The sequence below is a fragment of the Bacillus rossius genome, chromosome 1, assembly GCF_032445375.1.
Source record: "Bacillus rossius redtenbacheri isolate Brsri chromosome 1, Brsri_v3, whole genome shotgun sequence".
Classification (NCBI taxonomy): Eukaryota; Metazoa; Arthropoda; class Insecta; order Phasmatodea; family Bacillidae; genus Bacillus; species Bacillus rossius.
In genome coordinates this window covers 365,566,207-365,582,031 of record NC_086330.1, presented here as the reverse complement: position 1 = coordinate 365,582,031, position 15,825 = coordinate 365,566,207, and the positions used below count along the sequence as shown (strand labels likewise).

Below are 15,825 nucleotides of genomic sequence, written 5' to 3'. Positions count from 1 at the left end.
AATTACAGTTTAATATTGACAATTTCCATTGATCACTGCTGGACTACTTTAGGAGCGATTTAAAGAATAAATTTAAATGAAAATGAAAACATAATTGGCAGAACACTATTGAGTTATGTATATATTTTCATATCCTTTTGTTTTTGATACGATCCGACTCAAAACATGCCCTCTGGAGTGACAGTTCTAGTGCTGCGTGTAAAACTCTCGCTGCCGGGAAGAATGTCCCCGCGACGTGGCGCACAGGGCGGCGCTTGTCGCAACCAGGTAGTCCGGCGGAGCTCCGACCGGCGGGCCGCAGCCTGCGGGTGGGGAGGGGGAAAAATGGGGTGTAGAGGGATGACGGAGAAGAAACAAAAGAAACAAAGGGACTGTCAAGGTCGCGCTCATGGAGCTAATATACAGTAATACATCTGGAGAGGACAAGGGAAGGCCAGCAGAGGATGCGAGGTGAAGCCGGGTATCGGCTTCCTACGCTGGAAGAAAATGAAAAAGAGCCAAACTCGCCTCGCGCGGCCGAGAATCCTCCAAACTAAACTCGCAACAGCTCCGAAACTATCAAAACAATCAAACTGAAAATTTTACTGGAGTATCTATAAACATTTTTCCCCACATCGCTTTAATATTTTTTTCGAAAAATGAATGCTTTCATTTTTAAAAATTAAATTCTTATTTACTGCCAAAATTTTTTGTGATTATGCAGAGTAAATTACAACATCGAAGAAAAATTTTTGTTTGCAATTGTAAGTGAAGGACACTAGCGTATGAAATAAGGAAGAAGCCTCAAATTTTATTTATATACCCCTTTTGACGCATTCAAGCCCATACTTTTATTTTTACAGAGAGTTGAAGTGGGAATAATGTTTCAGTGGGTAACACTACCGACATATGTCTTCGGAACGCACTTCTTTTTGTTATTATACATCTAAAAATTTATAATTTCATACACAACGTTTATAAAAACGAATTCCTACTTACCTCATTTAATCTATTACAAACCTCTTGTAATATACGTGTATTAGTAGAAGAACCAACGTAACATGCAAACCTTAGGTAAACACTGGTAGAGAATTGTTAAGTATAACTGTAATGCTATGCATATACTGACAATGTAAGAAACTTCCAATTTTATTAATTGTTTGCATAAGAATTAATAATTTTAAAAAAATCATAGAATAGGCCTTTATAGACTGAAAACCTTTCACGTAGTTTCAAGTCGCGTACAGAAAAGATTTTTAATATATATAATTACCAAATATTGTTGAATATATTTAACATTTTTATACATGTTACAACACACATATAATAACAAACCTATATAGTATATAAAAAGACAAACGCCAAATTTTAGCATGTTGTATTTCTTTTCTCTGTGTGAATAAAATAACAGTTCTTAACGTAGTTGCTAATACTGTACTATATTTCTAAAAAAATTACGAAAACCCCTGTCATCGTCACCATAACAATGATAAATTTGCAAAATAATTAAGGCACATCTTTTAATGCTACGAAGCACACTCTTAAGAGAAATGTTTTAAACTTATGTTGGGATGTAACTAATATCTTAAAAGCATTGTGAAACCGTTACTTTGAGGGAAACCTTAATATACCGAACACCATACCATCCTTTAATCGAGTACGATTTTCGCTTCTTAAGACCCATTTGTCTTCAAAATGCACTGTACTGTGTAAGTAATAAATCAGTCTTAAAATCAGTTAATTATTTTATCTTCCTATTTCGTATTCTAATTGAGATAAATATCAGATAAGCATGTGTTACTTGTATCACGACATCAAGGTATTATTTATCAGTAATTAATATTTCGTTTTATTTTTTTTGTTAACTAATTTGCATAGAGCAGTGCACTAGACATCACTACCTGTGTGTAGTGTTGCGTTACACTTTTTAACGCATTAGAGTTTACATAAAATGATAAATTCAAAATTTCGTTTAAAAGTATAAATATCAGCGATCAATTTAATTAATGTCCAGTATAACTCAGTCAGTAAAACATTCGGAAATATGTATAGGACCTGTTAACCTAAATATATGTTAACAGTTAAACTGAACTAAGATGTGTTAGAGTGGTTTTTTCTCTGTCCGTATATTAGAGGTATGGAACATCAATAAATATAGTTTAAAAAACTAAAGAAACATGCTTTTAAAGATTATCAAACTAAAAAGTTAAAAATAATTTTAAAATTTAATTTATGACAATAGTATATAAGCAATACTAGTATAAATGAGAAAAAAAGCTTGAGGCGCTTTGTGCCATATTTTTTGTATATTAAGCGCCCCATGCTTTTTTCTCATTTATACTTGTATTGCTTATATACTATTGTCATAAATTAAATTTTAAAATTATTTTTAACTTTTTAGTTTGATAATCTTTAAAAGCATGTTTCTTTAGTTTTTTAAACTATATTTATTTTTAACTTTTTAGTTTGATATTTTTTAAAAGCATGTTTTTTTAGTTTTTTAAACTTTATTTATGTATAATTATCATAGGGAAATGAGTTACCGACACTACCTATTACCATCTGAGATAACTATTTGGAGTTGCAACGTCACAAAGAAATGGTAAAGTCTCTCCAAATCATTTACAGTTAGATGTATGGATATAATCTTAGAATTTACCAGAAAAAAAAAAAACATTTTTTTTTCCGGCGTGGCCGGGAGTAGAACCCACGATCGCTGAATCCGAAAGCTGACGTCTCGGAAGTCGCGCGCCTTAGACCGCTTTTTTTTTTTTGCAATCGAAATGTGTTTTTATTGTTCAATAAATAACGGCAATTATAAAACATTATAAATGTATGTACTTTCGAAACTTCTTCACAAAACCTGTTGAAATATTATTTTTCATTTAATAAGTTATTCCCGGTACAAAAAAAAATAAAGTCAAAAAGCTTTTACGATTCATAATTGCTAGTGTAATGTGAAACATAACCTACAAAATGTGTTTAAAATTGGCTTTGTCGCTTCACCTGCAGTTCGAGCTGTCCTCATGATTGGCGGGAGGAGGGTCTGGCCCTGCGGGGAAGGTGACTGTCGCCCCGCTCGGCTAACGAACGTGATGAAATTGGTGGGACATTTTATAGTGATGAGTCACTCACTCTTAGTCGAAAGAGTTACAGACGGACAAACAAACAAACATACAGGTGAAGCTAATATAAAGCATGTAATAAAATACGCATCTGTCGTCCATTTACTTTAAATACAGAATTATAAACTACATATTGTGAAAACATTCTGCAGCAGTTTTTGCTGAACGGAAAAACACGGATGAGAAGACAGACGAAATGTGTTTGGTAAGTGATTTTTCGTCAAATGAAATGGAACAGCACAGTGCTTATCAGAATGAAATTACAGAACTATTGAGTATGTCATTTTTATTGCCTTTATTAAAAATAATATAAATATTAACAATGTAACAAAATTGCGATATTTTTGTATTGCTATTGCAATTTCGTTTCTTGTAAACATTATTGTAGACTTTTTCATATTAAAATTAAATTTGCTATAGGGTTGTTTGTATTTTAATTTTACAGTTATAAGATTTTTTATATGTTGTTTACTGTTTACAAACATTTGAAAAATATTTCCTTTAACATATTACCATTTCCATGGCAATAGTCTTGTTAGCTTTTCGGGTAACTCTTCTACATGGATGATAAGATGGTGCGACATCTAAAACGTATCACACCACCTTTACATAACTATAAAACTAAGAGGTGTTTTCTTTACATAATATTAAAGCACAATGTTTCCTTGTGGCGTAGGTGATTTAGAATTTCCATTTATCTAGAAAAATGGGCTTTCAGAATGTTTTTTAACACACAGTGTTTGGGAAGGTTTTTGAAGAAAAAAATTGACTACGCGTTTTATTTTTTTTGCAGCTGAATTCGGGCACTTGCATGAAATATAATTAATCTGTAGGAAGCGCAATGGTTTAAAGTATTGATGTTGAAGATTTGAAAAGATTTATTGAAATAGTGTGAGAGAATGAGCGAGTTGAGTGAGAAGAGTGCGGGAGTGGCCACATGACGTCTGCGCAGTTGCGGACAAAATAATCCATTCCGCCTCCCCATGGCGAAGAATGAGTGAAAGAGAAACCTGATAAACCTTCCTCTCCTCCGGGCACGATAGAACCTTATCGGCTGTGTGTTAGAGGGAGAGCGAGATACCACCTTCGAGGTTTTGTTAGTTCCCGCTAGATGGCAGGCCGCAGAGCGACCACCAGCGACACCCTTCCCGTATGAAGGCCATCTCGCCACTGACGAGCTGGAACTAAGCTCCTGACCTCCCTACATAGTAATGGTCACCCACATAGGCATCTAGACTCTTTAGTGGTCATATGATACAAAATTCATTGTTTTCGGGCCTATGACCGTTTTTTACCGTGCACCAATCGCCTTAAGTATTATTTGGCTAATATGGACTATCACAATACGCATTCACCTTTCCTTTTCCAGTGTATTTGTTACAGGTGGTTACATCTTTTCAAATTCAATATTCATATTTGAGAATAATTTGGTATTCATATTTGATTAGAACTAGAAAAAAAAAACTGATATTCTTTCAGGCCTAGTAATAATATATAAAAAAACAGTATAATTAGATAGTATAGTATAATAGTTGTGTCTGGTATGAGAAAAAAATTGTAGCGAATTTTTAAGCCATTAGTTTTATTATCCAAAACAGGACAGATTTTTTCAATAGTCAGAAGTGTTATGCTTCAATAACCATTTGCAGAAGGTGATGAGTTTATCAGCCCCTGTTGTAGCAAACACATGCTCGCCAGCGATCATCAACTATAACAGACACCACACACATAACATAAACAAACTGACACATTAACATGTGAACATTACAATGCTTAATACAAACAGCAATAAAAAAGGTACAGAAACACCATTGTAACAAATGAAGGAATGATACCACAGTGGAGCTCAAGTTATAGGGAAGCATATACAGCATAAATATTTTAAAACTTAAAAAATAAAATTGAGGTAGAAAAAATTTTGTTAACCTTTTCACTCATATATTACCTGTACAGTCTATGACGTTTCACTTTGTGAAAACATGTGAAACAGAAAATTAATTGCTGTAATAACTTTATTATTATTATTATTATTATTATTATTATTATTATTATTATAGTAGTTAAGAGTTAAAATTATTTTTAAAGATCTAATATTTACGTAAGGCACAATCGGCAGGAAAATAGGTATGTACTGCCATAGCGCTATACATTGCTGTTAGTGATGTTTTAAAAATATTTTTTATATATATATATATATTGACGCCAACCGCCGGTGCTCCCTCTGGTCCGCAAAGGTCGTTATGCCACAACAACACTGGCTCCGAAGTGCGACGAACACACCCGAGCGTGATCTTCACAAAGTGTAAGAAAGTGCACCGCAACGAACGCCGCGACGACGACAGCGCCCGGCTGGGTGTGGCAATGCGCCTAATTAAACACTTGATTATTTTGTTAATTAGAACAACCAAATTAATAACAATTTAAAAGAAGGGTTCATGTAAGGGAAATTATGTCTAATTGTCTTATAAGCATATGTTGTATAATTTGTCTCTAAGTCCAAAACTGGTCGGGTCGGTTTTCCCGCGTTCCACGCGTTTAGGCGCGAGGCCGCCGGGCGGTCTCGCGCTCAGTCTTCGTCGGGGGCTCTCAGGGGTCGGACGCTCTGCGAACGTCGGACCAGCACTTCTAGTTTCTCTTCAACATTTCAGCATTAGTGTAAGTTTCTACAAACCTTTCAATCAGCTCGGCGCCGACCCCACTTCAGTCGCACGATACTTCGTGCGACTCTTAGCTTAATAATTTATTCCCTACAGGGATCTTTAACTTAATACGTAAGGCCATGTCCAGTTTAAGGACAGCGTAATATTGGCACGCAGTTTTCGGCTTCATTAGCCAATTATTTGTTATCGTCGAGAATCTTGTGAAATACTGAATAACTTTCGTATTGTAACTTTCTTCATATTTTAGTGTAATTGGTAACGTGTGTTTTAAGTGACTATCTTGCCATTCATTGAGACTTTACGTGTACGTCGCACACTGACGTGATCGCGTAACTTTCGAGACTTTAGTTTTTCGCCGCAGGCTAGACTGCAAACCACCCTAATCACAGGGTTTCCGCTATTCGTTTACTTTTCTACATAATTTGTTGCAACTATAATTCCGTGACTGAATACTGAATCTTACTCAGGGACACGTAGCCACCAATTCAACCCGTTGATTTCACTTTGCAATCTACCCTGGTCGCGCGTATTGTTCGCCCGCGTTTATACGTGTGTCACAGCGGTTCGACAACGGACGCGGCCAGTTACAGGACCAATCCGTGTATCAACGTTGAATAAAGTGCAGTGTTTTTGTAATCTGTTTATTAATCATTTACAAGGCGTCCTGGGTGGCCTAAACAGCCCAGGTAATTTCTGAACGTAATTTTCAAACTCCGAGACGCACTCCTGCCTGCAGCCACGAGGCCGAACCCCCGTTAAAAACCCTGAGATATTTTACAATACTAATAATTAATTAAAAAGCTAAAACCAGGCAGCGGGAGTGGAGTCAATATATATAAATTAAAATTATTTTTTTTTGAAAATAATATGATTTGGTAACACTTCAATTAATTGGCAGCAGTTTAAATGAATTTAAAAATTATTGCCACAAAACATTAAATTCATAGCAGATATATGAGAATCATATCAAACTTGCTAATCTACATCTCTATCTAAAATTTATAATCTCCAAGGTCATTATATTGTCCTCATCTGAAGTCAACACACTATCTTGTACGAGCGTGGCAGCTACTCGCATCAAAGATGCACAAGCATTTGCACTTATAAGTGCTGCACTTTGCACTAAGTATATGTTGCAGCACTGCCTACTTAATACATCTTTAATTATTCCAAATCACCTATTTAATGCAGGATTTTAGACTCATGCAGTAGAGCCTGATGCACATTTTATTTAAGTAATTCAAAATATCACCCAATCCACATTTTAATTAGGTAAGTAAGTCAAAATATTGTTACTTAACCAGACTGCCACGAGGACTTATCTGTGTGTTGTAACTAAATTTGCATTGTGTTTTGTTTTACAGTGTCATTGCACTTTGTCAGCACAAATCATATATTTTTAACAATGCAACGTGTGATTAAAACCACATATTCCATAAAACATTTTAAAGTCATTTACCGAGTTAAGTTAACTAGAGTAGCCAGGCAACAGCACGTTATGTTGAACAGGGAATTTGCAGTAGACTATAAGCTACCTTGTTATTTAATTCAGTTGTAGCACACAAGGCTAGTAGACCACGCTGGGGCTGATGACCCACACATCATCTGTGGTTAGACACATGAACTTAGCTGGCGTCCTACCGAACAATTAACAGCTTCCATTCACGTGAGCATTCACTATATTCACCCTGGCCCTGGGTTTCAGAGAGACTACGGGTGACTGCCTGTGTATAGCCTAATATTTCATTTTAAAGCAAAGTTAAAGCTTATATTTCAAATTTTTTTTAAAGTCAAATTGAATTTTGAGTCAATATTTTTCCAAGATGCAAGAAATAAATACAGCTATGCTGTAATATAATATTAAAAATATCTTTGGAATTATTTATGAAATTTAAGGTCTATCTTAAATACACCATAAAATTTCAGTTTTTTATTAAAAAAAATTATTAATTACCAAATTGTACACAAACTATTACAAAAATTGGGCTGGCAAATATGATTGTAAGAATGAATTTGTTAAACTTTAATGTGGTACTTCCCTGGACAGTATACGAAGCCTGGTCCCAGTACCTTCCACAATAATTGTAGGAAAGCACGTTACAGCTGGCCGCCACCAGCCATCCATGCTGTGTTTAAAATACTGTTTTATTTGGTTTTAAGAATCTAAGTGGAAATATGGACGGCATCATTAATTCAAATGTGATTTGGTTGTTCTTTAACAATCACCCAAATCCATACTGACAGTAGCTCATATTTAATTGAGTGTTATCTTTGACGGAACTTCTGCCCCAGCGGAATGGAAGCGGTGCCTTTAAAGTCCTTGCCAGCGGAGCGTGCCTAACTGGTGACAGCAGACGTCCCACAAAGTCCCCCAACAATTACTCGTTTTAACTTATATTTAAATCTATTGTCATCCAAATCTTTTACAAGGCTTTTACTTTCAATATATCTGGAACTCTGTGCAAAATTCACCTTTTTTTTTTTTGAGTTGGGAGAAAAGGGTCTAACCCTCTTCTGCCTCCATCAGTTAACCGCTCGCTTCATCAAGCACGCGAACTGACATCTTACGAGACCAGCAGACTCTGGTGTGTGTCTAAAAGGTAATCTCCGGCACAGACGTGTGTCGGCCACAATGCTTCGGACTGTGATCAAGTGCCTTGTAACTTATCCAAATGACAGAAATTACAGTTTTATCGAGGAGTGTCGTACTTTGAGGGCATTTGGGCCCTGTAATAAAACAGGATATAACAGCTACCAGACATGCGAGTAGGTACTACTTTCCCCTTTGTCCACGACTGACCTCTCTGTGAGATTGGTTTTCCTGAGAAAGAACTGGCTCTGAGCAACAATTCCTACAAGCAACACTACCGGGAGACCAGCCTGCATCCTTCGAACAGAAAACTGTCCGAAGAAAAAAGTTAAGTTTGAATTCAAAGTTGAATTTTAAAAATAGGTATATGATTAAACTATGTATTATTTAAACTTCATCCACCTATATTATTTTTTAGTTTTTTTTTTATCTTCTTGACTGATTGTTGAGCAAGAAATATTTGTGCTAGACTATGTAAAGATGTTTATTCTATATGCCTATAACAACACATGCAGCCTTCTTACCGCCATCAGGGAGCCCGGTCGAGTTGTTGATCGCCTGAGCCGAAGCCTCGGTCACGACGGGGTTCATGATCACCTCCGGAGCAGGGACAGCTGCCGCGAAGGCTACCATCACGACAAGGCACAGGAAGAGCGCGACAATCAGCTTCATGTTCGCTGCGTCTGGAAGCTAGTGTTCAGTTGCTGCTGTCCCGGCGGCTGGTACTGCGCTCTGCTCCCTGGTGCTCTTATACCAGCAGCATTGACTAGCGTGGTTTTCCTTGTTGAGACGTCACGCTGGCATCAGCTCGTCACACAATAGCTGCTAATCACAGTCATCTGTTTGGGCAGTAACGAAGTTTGTGTGGAACACATTAGGCAAGGCTTGTTCTACACTTGGCCTCTCTTCATGCTGACCAGAAGAGCAGGAGACAACCGTGAACCCCAGAGAACTGCACCTGGGGAACTCTCCGAGAGCTTGGGAAATATCTGTGCACCATGGCCCCCACATTTGATTACGGGCCCTAGACCCAGGATCTGGGATGGGTGGATTGGAAGGGGGGGGGGGGGGGGGGGCAATTTTACAGTCACATGCTGATTTATAATTGCATGGTTATTTCTTACCTACACTCTTTTTAGAATGTTATTTAACCTGAAAAACAGGGTATAATTATTATGGTTACTATTTCATAAGTCAAAACTAAGCTTTATTAATAAAATTATTTTACTTTAAATTAACCTTAGCGAGTATGTATATATCATTTCACACACTGAGATAAAAATAAACAGGGCTGGGCCCTGGACCCAGGGGTCCACCCAGCCCCACCCTTGTGGGGGCCATGCTGTGTACACAATTTATATACGTATTCATTTTATTGTGCTTAATGTCTCGTTGACCGCTGTCAAGACCTTCACTATGCCACCTCACCCCTCCAGATGAACAACAAAAATAATAATTTTAATGTATTTAAGTAGCATTATTACTACATCTTTCGATCACCAGTTCTTTAAATTAATGACAGTATACCAGTAAAAATTTCTGTGATTAGATTGAAATACTCTCTTGTTCTATGGTGGTAAATATTAAAAAAAAAAAAAAATCACATTAGAGGTGAAACTTCACAGATCGTAGTAAGGAAACTCACTAACAGTGCTGCTTCTGCCATCTGTGTTTCAGGTAACTTACTTAAAGATAGCTAAAATATGCAGATATTCGCAATTCAAGGGGCTATTGTGTTAATGCTAGTCCAGTAAAATTACAGGTAATGTTTAAGTTATGCTTTTTCAAATGTATATAAACATGAAAATTACCTTTCTATAACTGTTAAGAGCAGTCACCAAGCCTCACCACACAATTGTTTGGTGACACCATAAAAGTAAAAATGGAACAAACATGGCGCAGAACAGTTTTGCAGTTACACCCTCTCTTCCTGACAGTTACATTTCCTGTAACGCTATCAGTGCAACATTTTTTTATAAGATGTCATCACCTCGGTTTACCGGCTCTAAAGAAGTTTCACCACTGGTGATATGTTTCACATTTTCTTTCTTATCAGTGTCATGGAGTTAACGAATGCCTGCACGCACTAGCTGGAGAAGTTGATGGCTTGTGGAAAATTGTTTATCCGTTTGCCTTATTTCAATAATATTACTTTTTTTTTACAGTAACACTACTTTGAAATATGCAAAATATTCAAACTAAACCAACATAATTTATTCCATGAAAAATTGTTATTCTTTCCTACAGAAATTTGTGTAATTTATAGGAAAGTAACAGGAAAATCTGTGGATTCTTTGTCAGTACTTTCTGCAATATTGTAGCTTTTGTTTGTAATGGTGTGATATTTTGAAGATAAAATTTTTCTATGCAAAATCATACGTGCATTACAAGCACTCCAGTTCTTCCACACAGACTCATATATGACCTTAGCTCTGTGCACCACCACGACAACTTTGAAAAAAACCCACCCTGCAGCAGTGTCAAAGAAACTGACTGCCTTGGACCCTGTGACCACAAGCTAGCAATAACTGCAAACAGCAATCTAGTTTTCAAAGGTCACTCCATCATACCCACAAGTCTAATTAGGTATGTGGTGGTATGTTATCATAACACCAAAAAAAGTACCCACATTGCTTAGATACAGCTGAAATAACTCAATCAGACATTCCTTGTGGAATGTGGTTGGCAAGTTGTGTGATAAAGTTCAAAAGCATAGTTTCTTTTCTAATTAAAAATTATTCAAAACACAAATTATTTTACATATAATTAAACAATACCACCCTGTAATATGCAGAATGATTTTTAAAGACAGTAGATGTTGCTATGTTTACTAGCTATGGAAGGATCACACTTAAAACATTTGTACTTTTGGGATTGAAGTGTTGCTTCGTAAATAATAGTCTAGGTATTTCTAAATAATTTTTTTTAATTTTCAAATAAGTGTTAAAATGTGTTAGACTTTTCTTTTTTCTGCTGGAACGTTTCCTAATGTCACTGCAACTCTTGTTCCTTACGGCTTGGCCTCGCACATATTTACTGATTTTTTCCTGTTTTCAACATCACTATTATTCAATGGCTATTTCTGAAATTTCAACTCATCTCCCTTGCATTTGTGTAATATAATGGGTGTAAAAAAGTTGTGCAAATTTTTACACCCACTATATTACACTTAGTGAATATCTGCTGAAAAAATTTACAGGAGGTACCTACTGTGTTAAAATATCAGAAATAACCCCTAAATAATAGTAATGATTAGAAAAAATGAGACAGCCTTAAACAACTTAAACCCAGAATCCCTGAGTGACTGCACAAACAGTTTCTTAACCTGTTGAGTGAAACAGATTAAACTGCTGTAACATCGTCTGCAATGATGCAGTCACTCCTCTCCTGATGAAAGGGAGAGACAATGAAGTACGATGACAACGTATGGAGATGTCACCTATGCACCTCCGCAGCACAAAAGCACGTACACTACAGAACAAGAGTCCACACGTCAGGGAATAATGGTCGACTTCCTGGTCCACCGTCGAGAGCTCCAGCAACACAATCCAGCAGGAAAAACTAGTGTGGAAGACTCGTTAGCGCCTCTTCAGGCGTGACATTGGTGCGTAATGTGTCACTGTCAAGTGTTCACGAATCAGTGTTGCAATTCTTTGAAAACCATAAATATTTGTTTTGACGTGACAACGTCTAATAAATCAATGAACACCGGCTGCACGCATGATAAGTGTCCCGTAACGCACATGGTCCCGTTACGCTCATTGTACGCTTGCGCCACATCTATCTCTCTTCCACTTGATTGGAACAACAATCGATTTGACTTTTTCGAGGCACATTAAACTTGAAACACTCCCATTCATTTCCTATCATCGTTCTATCCTTAACAGAATAACACAGACTGGAAGAAGTTAAATAGAAAACATGTACATGTAAAATTTATAGTTAAAATAATCTCTTCGTTAAAGTAATAATAGACACATTCATACAATATTTAAAATAAAAAATAAAATAAACTTGCATTTGATGAGTACGTTCTGTTACAAAATGCTCATGTTTAATGACAGGTGTAAAATATGCTAATGTATTGGGATTTATTATTGTGATAGCAACTGACATGTTTTCAGAGATACGTATGTGGTCATGTTTCTTTTTTGGAGCAGGTGTCACCAGAACTGCAAACCTTCATTATGCCACCTTTCCATTCTCCTGTCTTTACCATACAACAAGGCAATTAAAAGTTCTAGAGCTTGGGTATGCTGCTGTTATAAAAATTATTGCAATAAACAGTCATAAAAATTGAAAATATTTCTTAAAAACATAATTATAAGTGCATTCCACATAGTCTGAAAATTTTGGAATCAACTACAGACGGCTGTCAACGACTGCTCAGAAACCAACCCAGACATAGCCTGACTCTGACTTGCACCAACTGACAGCATGTAAGAACAAGTAGCCGTATTTGTAACTGAAAGATCTCACCCGACGAAAAACTACTAAAGCTGTAACACACTGTGTTCCAATCTCGTCTCAAAGAAGAAAGGTGATTTTCCCCCACAGTTATCTGTGCGGCCGGATTTTTTTTACCAACCAGTAAAAACTAGGGACAAGATTTTGTGGTTTTATTTTTATATATTGTCTTTATTAATTAAAAAGAAAGTGTTCTAGTCAACAAATATTAAAGTAAAATATTTCTTAATACTTATTTCACCAAATTAGTATCATTTTAAGACACCTCGTGCACTAATACTGCAAAATCATTAGTAATTACTAATAAGATGTCTCAAACAGAAATAATCAAGAAAAATAAAAATAAATCAGCAAATTTGTGTGTGTTTGAAGCGCGTGCCATTATATTGTAAAAATGTTTTACTAATGTAAGAGAATCTAGATCAAACTATATAATATCAATTTTTTTTCCCCAATTGATTTAGGTCATACATTCAAGTACATGCTACGCAAATTATATTCAATGAGTTTATCACGATAAAATTATTATTTTTTGTAATTAAGTTTTGTCATAAGTTCCGATTAATTTTGTGTTTTTAGTTCCATTTCAGTTCTAAATGGTGTACATACTAGTTTCCTTTACGATGTTATATGTTGTATTAGCATGCCTGATGGTTTTATCGCAATGCACCACATAACCTACTAACAACATGAATACTACGTCATTACTACGGTAGTGCCTTCCAGGACAAATGAACACTGGTGATCAGTTTTTCAATTCCACGTTCATCCATAGTGGAACAAGATTGTAGTTTGTAGTTTGTAACATAGTAGCTACTGCAGCTGCCAACACACATTAATGCAATTAAGTTTTCATGTTAACGGACTTATCTACTCAAGAGCTGAGTTAACGTGGAATGCCTTCTTATCATTATCCCACTTGCACGTAGACTGAATGCTCCAGACATAGATGTGAATACGGTCAAAGGGATTTGAAGGGTGCAACGTGAGACACAAGCGAGATGGCTTGGGAATCACGGTCACAAGGCACTTGTTAGTCGGTCGTCCATGCTGCACCATGCACACACACTCTCATGCATGCGGGGCAGTGAAAAGTCTTTAATCCGGCATGTCTGAGACCACAGCCATGCCAGACTATCAAACATCAATACAGTTCTAACAGGAATACCAAGTTTGAAAACAAGACAAGTAAAATGTAACCCAGGAAACACTGCATTGAAGTGAAAACTGACAGTAACGCTGAACGGGCCAACTGAAAATGCCGGCAGCCAAGGTCCACAGCTGGAATCCACCAGAAAAATTCTAAACGTGAGCGGCTCGATTGGGAGCAGAACCACAGACAGCTGGATTGATCTATAACTGTCTATGGTTTTAAAAAAACTGTACATTGGAATTTGTTTACGTTACTTCAACAAAAGTTTTAACACTGAAATCAGTTCTCGCAAAAACTGTTTAGCTAAATACCCTTTGAAAACTGAAATTGTATTCAGTATTTAGGGGGCTTGCATAGCTGGATATTTATTTTTGCGGTAAAAGCAATAATCACTAAATAATTTCATCAAATAGAATTTAGAATAAAATTTAATTTTACCAGCATGTAAAAAAAATATGTATGTGTAACAAATACACATTACTAAAAATTAATGAAATACATCAGACAACCTTTTTCAAAGCTTCAGCTATGGGCTAGTACTTTAACATACCATAGACGTCATTTTGTATTATTTCATCTCCTAAATATACATGTGTTACCCGAAAGTTATTTTATGTTAACTACCTACCTAAAACAGCAGTTTATTTATAAATAAAAAAAAAAAGCTGAAAGAAATAATTTATCTATTACAAACCTGAAGATTTAGTATTTTTGAAGCTTTGCCCAACTCACTACATATCAGTCTACTGTTACACAAGCATCTTATTCTTCAGAAATGAGAAAGGTCTATTTTATTGGTCCACTTTTAAATAAAATACTTCTGCTTTAATGTAATTAAATGACCACACACAAATAAAATAATACCAACCACAATTGTTTAAAATTAAAAAAAAATATATAAGATGACCACTGATTTTACATAGATAAATATTTATTATTTATTTATTATTATTTATTAATATTTGTTACATACCTACAAACGGCTGTATGAACCTTGGTGGTAGGCACATACAAGGAACATAAAAGACAACTATAACATTACACACAAACTAACAAAACAACAGAATACACCACAACGAATAATAATACAGATAAACATTTCCAATCAATAGCTCTACTATTATCAAAATAAATACTAACAGAAAAAATGATTTTTAAAAAGTCTTTTCAAAAAAGAAGGGACAGTTAAAGTTGTGGTTATAACAACTGTAAATAAATAAAGCAACAAATATACTTCTTTTATCGGAAAGAGAACCTAATAAAGATTTAAAACTTTATTCAGTTTTTGGCTATCATAATTATAGATACTATTCCAAATAATTGAACCATATTCAAGTTTGGATCCAACCAGTGTTGTATAGAGGTAAAGGGTGGAATATAAATTTGGAGCATTGATTTAATATATTTGATGAGAGAAAGAATTCTATTGGAGTAAGACAAAAGGGATTCTAAATAAAGATGGAAATATAGATTCGAAGCAAGTAAAATTCTTAGATTTTTAACATAAAGCAACTTTGAATTTGGTTAATTTTCAAGTTATTTAATCACATACAATTTGATTAAATTTCCTTGAGAAGGTATTGGTAGTAGTTTTTTCACTATTAAGATGTACCAAGTTTGATTTACACCATTTTAAAATCACAGAAATGTCAAACTGAAATAGATAGCAATCATGATAAGATGATATTTTCCTGTATATTTTTAAGTCATTAGCAAAAAGAGTACCAGTTGAATGATTTGGTACTAAAATTATCAACAACGTAAATATTGAAATGTAACGGTGAAAGGGTACCGCATGGAGGAACGTCAGAACTTTAAAAATGTAAATCACAGTTTACATTTTGTATTGCT

At 35.5% G+C, this 15,825-nt stretch overlaps 1 long non-coding RNA gene across 1 annotated transcript; it reads right to left on the bottom strand.

Annotated features, from left to right (window-relative positions):
* Nucleotides 1-4,669: 4,669 nt before the first annotated feature.
* LOC134530550 (uncharacterized) lies at nucleotides 4,670-9,255 on the bottom strand. The gene is made up of 2 exons (XR_010074837.1): nucleotides 8,879-9,255; nucleotides 4,670-4,812 (listed from the first exon to the last, which is right to left on the bottom strand). It is a non-coding gene; the product is annotated as an uncharacterized LOC134530550 (long non-coding RNA).
* Between the last annotated feature and the right edge of the window lie 6,570 nt (nucleotides 9,256-15,825).